Source organism: Podarcis filfolensis (genome assembly GCF_964270895.1).
Source record: "Podarcis filfolensis genome assembly, chromosome: 12".
NCBI classification, from domain to species: domain Eukaryota; kingdom Metazoa; phylum Chordata; class Lepidosauria; order Squamata; family Lacertidae; genus Podarcis; species Podarcis filfolensis.
The window spans coordinates 18403926-18414652 of NC_139614.1; positions in this window are offsets into that span (position 1 = coordinate 18403926).

Here is a 10727-nt window from a genome sequence, read left to right on the forward strand (position 1 = left end):
CAGATATCCAGGAAATAAACAACTATCTGACTTTTAGAAAACATCTGAAGGCAGCCCTGTTTAAGGAAGTTTTTAATGTTTTATTGCGCTTTTAATTCTGTTGGGAGCTGTCCAGAGTGGCTGGGGAAACTCAGCCAGATGGGCGGGGTATGTATGTATGTATGTATGAATGAATGAATGAATAAAACAATTATATAATGTGGAACTTAACTGTTAGGGGAAAGTTATGGAAATGGAATAAGCTGCCCTGTGAATGCAGCCTGTTTCCTGGCCAATAGCTCCCACTCAGGGCCAACGATAGGGCCGGCCCAAGACATTATGGTGCCTGAGGCAAGTTGCAAAATGACATCTCTCCCACCAGGGAAGAGGAGGCGAGTGAAGCTACATTGGGAACAAGGCAGGAGCAAAGTTCTGCATCGAGGGGGAATCAAATCAATCTTACCTGACAGCTGAAGGGGGAATCAAAGGCCACTACGGGAAGAAAGCGACTTGCTCTGAATCACAGCGGGCAAGTGCAGAGGCCAGGAGACTCCTTGCCATTTCCTCTCTGGAGTGGGAAGGAGACTGCCAGCGCCTCCTATTCGCAGAGTGGACGCTGCAGAGGCAGCATGGGGTGGGGGACTGTGCCAAGGAGGTAGCCGAACCAGCCACTGCCACTGTGGCATCAGGAGAGGTCTTCCTTGGAGGCAGACCTGCTGCTCTTGTGGATCCTGCTGCCTGAGGCAGGCAACTCATGAGCAACCACCAGTCATTAACATTATTTTTCCTGGAAAAATACAGGGCCAGGGTGCCTGACACAGCTTGGCCAGCTTTTGAAGCACCCCACCCCACAAGCAACCATTGTTCAGCTCCCAATACCCTTAACAAACCACAGTTTGCAAGAATCTTTGGAAGGAGGGAACATGCTTCCTTACAGAACCTAAAATGCTGCCGAGCTGCTGAAAGCCAGTGTTGGAAATATAGGGTGGTCCAATGGATTGATTTGGTGTAGGGCAGTATTTTGTCCCTTTGGACAGGTTTACAGTGGTACCTCGGGTTACATACGCTTCAGGTTACAGATGCTTCAGGTTACAGACTGCTAACCCAGAAATAGTACCTCAGGTTAAGAACTTTGCTTCAGGATAAGAACAAAAATTGTGCGGCGACGGTGCAGCGGCAGCAGGAGGCCCCATTACCTAAAGTGGTACCTCAAGTTACGAACAGTTTCGGGTTAAGAATGGACCTCCAGAACAAATTAAGTTCTTAACCCGAGGTACCACTGTATATTGAGACAGACTAAGGCTCCCGTAATCAGGTATTGTCTACGCTGACTAGGAACAACGAACTTGTTGAGGGACTGTTCCTCACAGCAGCCATTTTTTCAGGCTGCCTATCAGATGGAAATACATGAAGCAAGGCTTATCCGAGAAAAGATTGGCCCCTCTCCTCTCCCCAAACTGTTTCCATCCAAGGTGATCTCTGTAACTTTAAAGATCTGGTGGCTAGCTTTGAGGTTTTCCCCCTCCCTCACAAAATTTTGCTTTCATGTTATATGATTGTAAGCCTGAGACTGACTGGGTGCTTTAGTGATCCGTGAAGCAGCTCTAGGAGTCTTTTCTATAATGCATTTTAAAAATGCTTCAAAACAAACCACTCTCCAGGGTGTCCTGGGAAGAGAACTTTGCCAGCCTTGCCACCTGATTTTTTCCCCAGATAGAAATACTGTAGTGGTTAAGAGCAGTAGACTCGTAATCTGGTGAACCGGGTTCGCTTCCCCGCTCCTCCACATGCAGCTGCTGGGTGACCTTGGGCTAGTCACACTTCTCTGATGTCTCTCAGCCCCACTCACCTCACAGAGTGTTTGTTGTGGGGGAGGAAGGGAAAGGAGAATGTTAGCCACTTTGAGACTCCTTTGGGTAGTGATAAAGCGGGATATCAAATCCAAACTCCTCTTCTTCTTCTTACCAACGTCTGGACTCAGGGCCTTATGTAAACTCACCCTTCCTACCATCTATGAAATCATCAGTTCCTGTGTGAGAAGTCCAGCTTCACAGTGAAGCAAGTTATTATAATCAAATCTATAATATATGTGTTCTCCCATGCAAGAACTTTGTTCCGATCTGGTGGCCATTCATTCTCTATTCAAATATACACAAGCAAGCTTCTTTGATACAGTGGTACCTCAGGTTACATACACTTCAGGTTACATACGCTTCAGGTTACAGACTCCGCTAACCCAGAAATAATGCTTCAGGTTAAGAACTTTGCTTCAGGATGAGAACAGAAATCGTGCTCCGGCGGCACAGCGGCAGCAGGAGACCCCATTAGCTAAAGTGGTGCTTCAGGTTAAGAACAGTTTCAGGTTAAGAACGGACCTCCGGACCGAATTAAGTACTTAACCCGAGGTATTCTGATACCAAAGGTCGGTGATCAGTTTTTATTTTTTTTAATTTTTTAATAGATATTTATTAGAATTTTACAACACATAAAAAACAGACAAATCCACACAAAAAACCAAAAAATACACACTTAATAGAAAAGAAAAAGAATCCACTTTTAAATTTCAAGGTTCTATAACCCTCTTTCCTGACCTCCTCACATCTCCCTTTTTTGTGTTCCTCTTTATTCCGTCGAATTCAGCAAATTCTAACCCTCATTCATATCTCATTTATAATTGTATGTTCCCACTTGTTATATCTCTAATTTCCCCTCTTTTTTAAATCCTTTTAAATCCAGTTTTTAGAGCTGATGCATTTGCCAGAAGAGCTAGCCTCTTTCAACGTTTTCCCTCCCTGACTCGAACAAAAATTAAATCTTGCAGCAGAAATATCTCATCTCCTTAGAGAGCTCAGCGTAAATACAAATAACATTAGGTTTCTGTGACTTCCCAATCCCCTTGGGTCTTTGAACGGTACCTGCGCTGTGGAAATGTTATGCAGCTTGCAGCGTTCAGCTGCTGAAGCAATTGGACAGAAAAAGGGGAGAGCTAAATTCTGCTCGCAGTTTCCTTGTGCAAATCCAGAGTAATATGGCTGTAACCAATGGAATTATTCCAGATATGAAGCAGCATGACTGAGAGCCAAATTCAGCCCAAGATACCTAGCTAACCAAGCGTATCTTAGCTGTTGCAGGTAACGTGGATAAAGCTGAATCGCTAGAGTCAACTGCGCCTGCAGCTATCCAGATCAATTTAAGGTAGATTACAACAGCAACTCTCAAAAAAAGAAAAGAGCTTTAGAGTATTGACCCAAAGATCTTCTAGTAGTTTCCCACCCTTCCTCCTCTCCTGCCAAAAAAAAGAGGGAGGGGAGAGAAATAAAATTAAGGCTTGGTAAACAGTAGGGAATCTATGGAAGTGTATACTAGGAAGCTTATCCCAAAAGCTGCCCAGGATATTGGTTCTGGTTTTAGCTTTGTGCTGAATGATAGAATACCTGGGATTTTACCAGTTCCCTGTGTAAAAGAAAAGATGAAGGGTTGGGACAGGGTTAAATGATGCTTCCCACCCCAAAAATAGTTCTGAGTCAATTTGCGCCTCCTGAAGCTGTTTTTAATTTTTAAAAAAACTGTTATGAGTTTCTGATTTCAGATCTCCTGTTTGCCAAATGTGCCTTCCTCTTAGCTAGTTTCTCCTGAGTCCAAGCAACTTCGAAGTCCATGACATATTTGGTAAAGGCTCCAATTGAAGCAACTGCAGGCCAGTTTTTCCCAGTTATCAGTGCTTATATTACATTTTTTTAGTTTTGCCTTGAGAGCCTCTTTAAACCTCTTTTGTTGTCCACTGATATTTCGCTTTCCATTCTTAATTTGGGAATAGAGTACAGTGGTACCTCAGTTTTTGAACGTAATCCATTCCAGAAGACCGCTCGACTTCCAAAACATTTGAAAACTGAAGCATACATTTCCAGAAGCATTTACTTACGAAAAACTCAACACAGAAGTCACGTGGCACGTTTGACTTCCGAAAAGCGTTCGGAAACCGAAGCAGTGACTTCCAGGTTTTCAGCATTAAAAAACCGAAAAGTTCGACCTCCAGTATGTTCAAAAACCGAGGTACCACTGTAGTTGCTTTGGAAGATGATAATCCTTAGATATAATTAGGAGACAGTTTGCTAAGATCCTTGCAATTATTTTGCTGGCCGCAGCTAATAAAGAAATGCCTCAATAATTTCAGCATTTTTCATACAACACAACATCAGAGTCTTACAGAACGAGTTTCCAGAGGGGTAGCTGTGTTAGCCTGTTGCAGTAAAATTAGCAATCTTGTGGCACCTTAAAAACTAACATGTTTATTGTGGCATAAACTTTTGTGGATCAGATTTCACATAATCAGATGCATGAAGTGTTGGCTGAGTTTGCAGGTATATATAAACATGATTTTTGGGTGGTGGGGATTACACACAGCGAGGTCAGAGAAAAATGCAGAAAGTACACATAATTATGTAGTGAACAGTGGCAATTCACGAAACAGAACCAAAACACCCAGTGCATTTCCCAAATCCTTGATTAAAAAAGAAAAGGGAAAAAAATGCATGTTGTGCAAATCAGTCCACCCATGTCTAGCTTCCTAAAATATACCTGTTGCTATTTATTCTTTGGTTTACTTGCATCTGTGCTGCAGTTTCCTTTATTTTCCTCATTGTGATAAAAGTACAGTGGTACCTCGGGTTACAAACGCTTCGGGTTACAAACGCTTCAGGTTACAGACTCCGCTAATGCAGAAGTAGCACCTCGGGTTAAGAACTTTACCTCAGGATGAGAACAGAAATCGCGCGGTGGCAGCGGGAGGCCCCATTAGCTAAAGTGGTACCTCAGGTTAAGAACAGTTTCAGGTTAAGAACGGACCTCCGGAACGAATTAAGTTCTTAACCAGAGGTACCACTGTAATTTGTCACAGATCAGCCTGTATCTTCCAAACTGTATTTGCCATAAACAGAGGTCAGCATCAAGATCTACCCCTCAAATACCCCAAAGGTCGAACACAGCCAAATTCAATGTCCTCAAAAACATTTTGGTACCTGAGGTGAACCACAAAATGGTGCCCCCTCCCTGCCAGGGAAGATGGGGTGAGCGAAGATCTACATAAGAAACAAGGGGCTGATAAAGATCTCGTTTGGGATCTGCTGTCCCTGTTGAATCAGCAGCCCAAGGCAGTCAGCTCATCTTGCCTCACAGGTGGACCAGCCCTGCCTCAACGCATTCAGCAGCCTATTTGTTTATTTGCAACACTTATTCCCCTGATCTCCCTCTGAGAAGCTCACAGGGACTCACTGAGGCTTCCCCAGGTGATTCGAACCAAGCAACTTACAGACACTCCTCCCTGGTGACAATTCAGACTCTAGATTTTCAGAAGCAATTTGTGCCTTTAGACGTCTGACCGATGTCTTTATCTAGTGTGCACTTTCTGAAAAACAAAAACCTGAACACTGTAATGAAAATGCTCCAAAACTGAGAGTAGGGGGAACAAAAACAGGGATGAACAAAAACATCACAAAAGCATGTCACACCTTCAAGTTTTCCAGAGCTGCAGTCCAGACTGGACCTTTTGCACATAGAATTGGAAGCAGTGGCGTAGCGTGGAGGGTGCAGGGGGGGCCAGCCGCACCGGGCGCAACATCTGGGGGTTAGGGTTAGGGGGCGCAAATCCACGGGTTAGGGGGCACAAATTACTTGCCTTGCCCCGGGTGCTGACAACCCACGCTACGCCACTGATTGGAAGGGACCCCAAGCAAGAAGAATTACCGACGAAAGAAGAATGGAGGATGAAGTTGATGGATTATACAGAATTAGATAAATTAACAGGAAGGATTCGAAACCTGCAGGATCAGAGATTCTTAGAAGACTGGAGTAAATATATGAAATATTTGAAAAGTAATTGTGATGAACAGATTACGCTAGTAGGACTGCGAGAAGTTTTGTAAGGTGGATTATTTGAAATATTGCAAGAAAGACAATGAAGAGAATTATTAGTTAAGGATAATTAAATGTAATATAGAAACTAAGAAATGTAGAATAAGTGATAAGTACAGAAAATCATCAGAGGTGTTGATGGAAGTCCAAAAATATTGTATAAGATAAGAAGTTATGTTGTATGACTGTTGGAACTGATATGTTAAAAAATTAATAAAAATGTATTTTAAAAAAAATGGAAGGGACCCCAAGGGTCATCTAGTCCAACCCTCTACAATGCAGGAATCTCAGCTAAAGCATCCATGGCAGATGGCCATGCTGTTAGGCCACAGAATACTGGGCAAGATGGGCCTTTGGCCTGATCAAGCAGGGCTCTTCTTATGCCCCTATATGCTTTGCAGAAAGCTCCAATTCCCTCTAATGGTATAATCACAAAGCTTGTGCCTTAGATATTATACCAGAACAAAGAACAGACGCCCCACACATCCCCTTTAAAAGAAGGTAGGTGGGCCCAAGCTGGTGTGTGCAATGGATCACAAATGGAAGGAGCTACTCAAGACCACCAGATAACATTTTGAGTGCAATCATTTGATAGAAAGAAAGGATACAATTTTATGTACCCTCTTTCTTTCTTGTTGTCAAGTTACATTTTAGGACAAGGCAACTCACAACAGAAATGTCTTTAAAACCAACAACCCCCTCAATAATAATAATTTCCCATAGCACTGCAAATACCCCAAATGGTATCCAATGCTAATCCTACTCTGAGTAGCCCCATTGGCATTAATAGACATGATTGACTTAGGTTCATTAACTTTAATGAGTGAACTCTGAATAGGGCTTAATTAAGTACCCCCTCCAATTTGTTTGATCGCATTAACTTACATTTTTACCCTCATTTACCCAAAATGGAAGATTAAGAATGAGATTGCTGGGGGTTTTTTTCTTGAGAAACTGAGAGCTAAAATGACTGGGATCACTGTAAATGGAAACTATCTGAGAGGCCAAATAAGAAGTTACTGGCTAGAGCTAACGCGCTAAAGGAGCTCCTCCTTTTTTTTGCAAACACAAAATCCCCATTAATGTAATTCTATTATTTCAGTCCCAAGGCGTCACGTTTAAATTACAGAACTGCCTCATTATACAAAGGCTCAAGGGGAGATCCAAAACACTCTGATTGAAGTTCAGAAAATATGAATGACATTTACATAGGGCTACACAAGGCCGCTTGGTGGAAACAGTGTCTGCAATTCTGTGTGCTGTTCGGCTAGCCGAAATCCTGTTAAAGACAACGGCATTTAAAAACCCGCGTGCGGAACTGCAGCCCTCGTTAATTTGGGCAATCAGGAGATTTTAATGACTCAGGTGTTTAATAACTGACAACAAACCGTCTCGTTTTGTAATGACCTGTCTCATCCTCCTCTCTGTGTCGAGATAAGCTTGTGGATGAAATGATCAGTTTTTGCCGTGAGTGGAAAAGAAAATGGCTTGCTTTCTCCGATTCTAGGATTAAAGATTTCCAATGGAATAACGTGCACTCCAGTCATGCTTAGCTCTGGCAAGTCCAATATATATATATATATATAAATCTCGAGTTTATTGTCAGGAGATCTCCTGCTGGAAATATTTTGTCTGAAGCGAGAGCTGGCGGTGACTGACCTTTCACAGTGGGCACAATATGATGGCGAACATTGCTGAACTGTCAGAGCTTCTGTAACAAGACCAAATCCCTTCTGATAGGAAGACTCGAGAGCAATGAGCTTCCCATGACCTACTCATAATACCCCTTTGACCCTGCTGGTAGGTTACAAATCTAATACAGGGTTTGAAAAACCACATTTGGGCCACATGCTGTTTCGGCTTCCCAGCAATACCTTTTGTCTTCTCCAGCGAAAAGTTGCCTCAGAAATCCGAAGCTAAAAAGTTCCACGGAGTTTTGCCTCCTTTCTCTTCGTCGCAACGAGGAAATGTGACTGGAAATGGAAGTTAACATGAGCTGTCCAAAGGGCCTTGTCATTATTTAGATTGGCAAATCGCTTGTGACAGATGCATAAATAATGCTGTCCTCTCTAGCTTCCCAGCCTGCTGTTAAATGCACAGCAATATTGAGAGTCAAGCTAAATTTACATACGCAATGTTACACTGTGGCTGAGGTTGCTGTTTCTACATGGTTGGCTGTTTCTCAGTTTTGTTTAAAAAGGGTTGTATACCTAATGGTGCCAAGTCACCCTGGTTGAGCCAAGCAGGACTGGTCCCAGATCTCGTGGATGTCAGCAAATTAACCGGTTGGGAAGTGAAGCTACCAGGGCAGAGCATTAGGGCTGTGCTGGCGCAGGGCAGAGGTTTAATTTTTAATTTTTAGCCCAGTCAGTGTGCCAGTGCGATCGTGTCAGCGCAGCCCCCCCAAACAGGTGAAGAAATGGGAATGGTGTTAAAGGAATGGAGGAGCCTACGCTAACTCTTATAATAATAATAATATAATAATAATAATTTATTATTTATACCGCGCCCATCTGGCTGGGCTTCCCCAGCCACTCTGGGCGGCTTCCAAAAAAATATTAAAATACATCAAACATTAAAAGCTTCCCTAAACAGGGCTGCCTTCAGATGTCTTCTAAAAGTCTGGTAGTTGTTGTTCTCTTTGACATCTGGTGGGAGGGCATTCCACAGGGAGGGTGCCACTACCCTACCCAGGAATAGGACTGCTCCTCATGCCGGTTGTGTGTTCAAATTACCAGGGGTTAGCAGGCGCAATGCTGTTTTTCTAGAAAAAGAGGTGCCAGAACTCACCATGAACGCCTCCCTTGTTCACTTGGAATGGCAATGGCACCCACTTGAGAGGTGCTGGGACTGAGTTCTGGCTGGAAAAAAAGCCCCGTAGTGGGGAAATCCTTAATTTTTGTGTCAGCAGCCCTAGTGTTTTTAAGAAGGTTGTGATTTGGCTAAGTTTTGTGGGGAGTCAGGGAATAAGAGTTGTGGATTTCACCTTTCTCCCTGGTAACACAAGGACTGATGCTGAGCCTAGTCAAATATGTGGTAATTAAAACACCCTGACTATATCTTTGGGCAGCTCCTTCTGGCCACATCAAACAATATACGAGCTTTCTGTATAGGTTAAACAATCCTTAGGGCCTTAGCAGCAGCAAAGATGGCACCATTTCCTGCCGGCTCATTGTCAGAGCAATGGTTCTTTAAAGTTCTTTAAATAGGTTCTTTAAAGGTTTGCAATCTGGAAAAAAGAAGGCTGTACCTATTGTGATTCTGTCTCCCTCTCTTACTTTTTAGAGTTAGTAAATGATGTTATTACACAGAGCAACCTGAACTGATGTAGGACTTGGTGACAACTGGAAGATGATTTGGTTCTGCTGTGGTGCACAGAAAGGCTTTCTCGACTCAGCCAAAATGTAGCAGCTTTAGCTTGGCAGAGCAAAGGGTATAATTGTTTGTTTGGATAATGTTGGGAATATTCTGTTAAAAAAGAAACCAATAAAAATTAAACACACATACAAAGATGTAGCAGCTTTGAGTAATTGAACATGAGGCCTGTTTTTTTTTTATAGATTCCCCTGCTTTTTAGTTGCTCTGGATTGTTTATTTGTAATTATTTTCTTTATGGTAACATTTTTTTTGGGGGGATGAAATTATTTGTGTTATGCATCTGGGAGTTTCTGGGATGGGATGGTAAGGGGAAGGGAGGCACCCTGCTTCCTTGTGCTATGGCCGTGAAACAACTGGTGGTGGGATGAAAATGGGTCATGGGAGGAGGAGATGGGTTTAGCAGTTAAGGACCACCTTCCTCGCCCAGAGACACTTCAGTAACCATGCCAACAGCCTGCTGAGACTGAAGATACTGCTACCTGGATGCCCGGTTCGTCTTGAAAACAACACCAGCCACCCAAAACCTGACTTTGGATTAAGCATCTAACTTGTATGTATTATTGAGATCTAGCAAGGGGTGTGTGTGTGTGTGTGTGTGTGTGTGTGAGAGAGAGAGAGAGAGAGAGAGAGAGAGAGAGAGAGAGAGAGAGAGATTATGCTTAACCAGATTCTCAATATAGCATCATATTAACCTGGTGTGGTGGAATTATTGTGTTCTTTCACTCCCATCCAGGTGTTTTTTCTGGCCAGCTTCCAGTTCCAAGTCTATGTATCTGTTGTTACATGTGATATAGCAGGTGTGGGCTCTAACGTATTTAAAAACACACACACATGCATGCGCACACACATACACACATATATTTAGCCCACACTGTAACTTATGACTGTGTGGTTAAGAAAGGGAAGTGGAACACAGGAAGTGGGATTCTCTATGCATGAAAATAAGCATAGCAATGCCCAGCATGGTAATTTTAATTCACGAAGAGACTCAGAAAAGGGTGGTGTTTCTGACAGAGAGGAAACTCACAACAATTACTTCAGCCACTGTAAAATAGGAACTAGGTTGGATTGGGGTTGACTGGAGTCCAGCTTGGCATGCAAGACAGAGCTGTTCCGCCTGGCCTTTGGTTTGGACTCAGTCTGACCCTTATGTTTCCCTCCCCTTAAGGTTTTGATCTATGGGCTACTTTTAAAATGAGGCTGCATTTTAAATTGCATTTTAACCTGTATTTTAAATTGCCCCCCTCATTTTCCTATCCCCCCCCATTTTTTCCTATTATGTTTTTACTGTAATTTTACTGGTGTTAGCCGCCCTGAGCCTGGCTCTGGCCAGGGCAGAGTATAAATAAAATTTATTATTATTATTATTATTATTATTATTATTATTATTATCCACTAGTCCCATTGATGCAGACTCACCTTTCTTGCTTCAGCAAGGTTGTTGCATCGTGTGCCTTGGA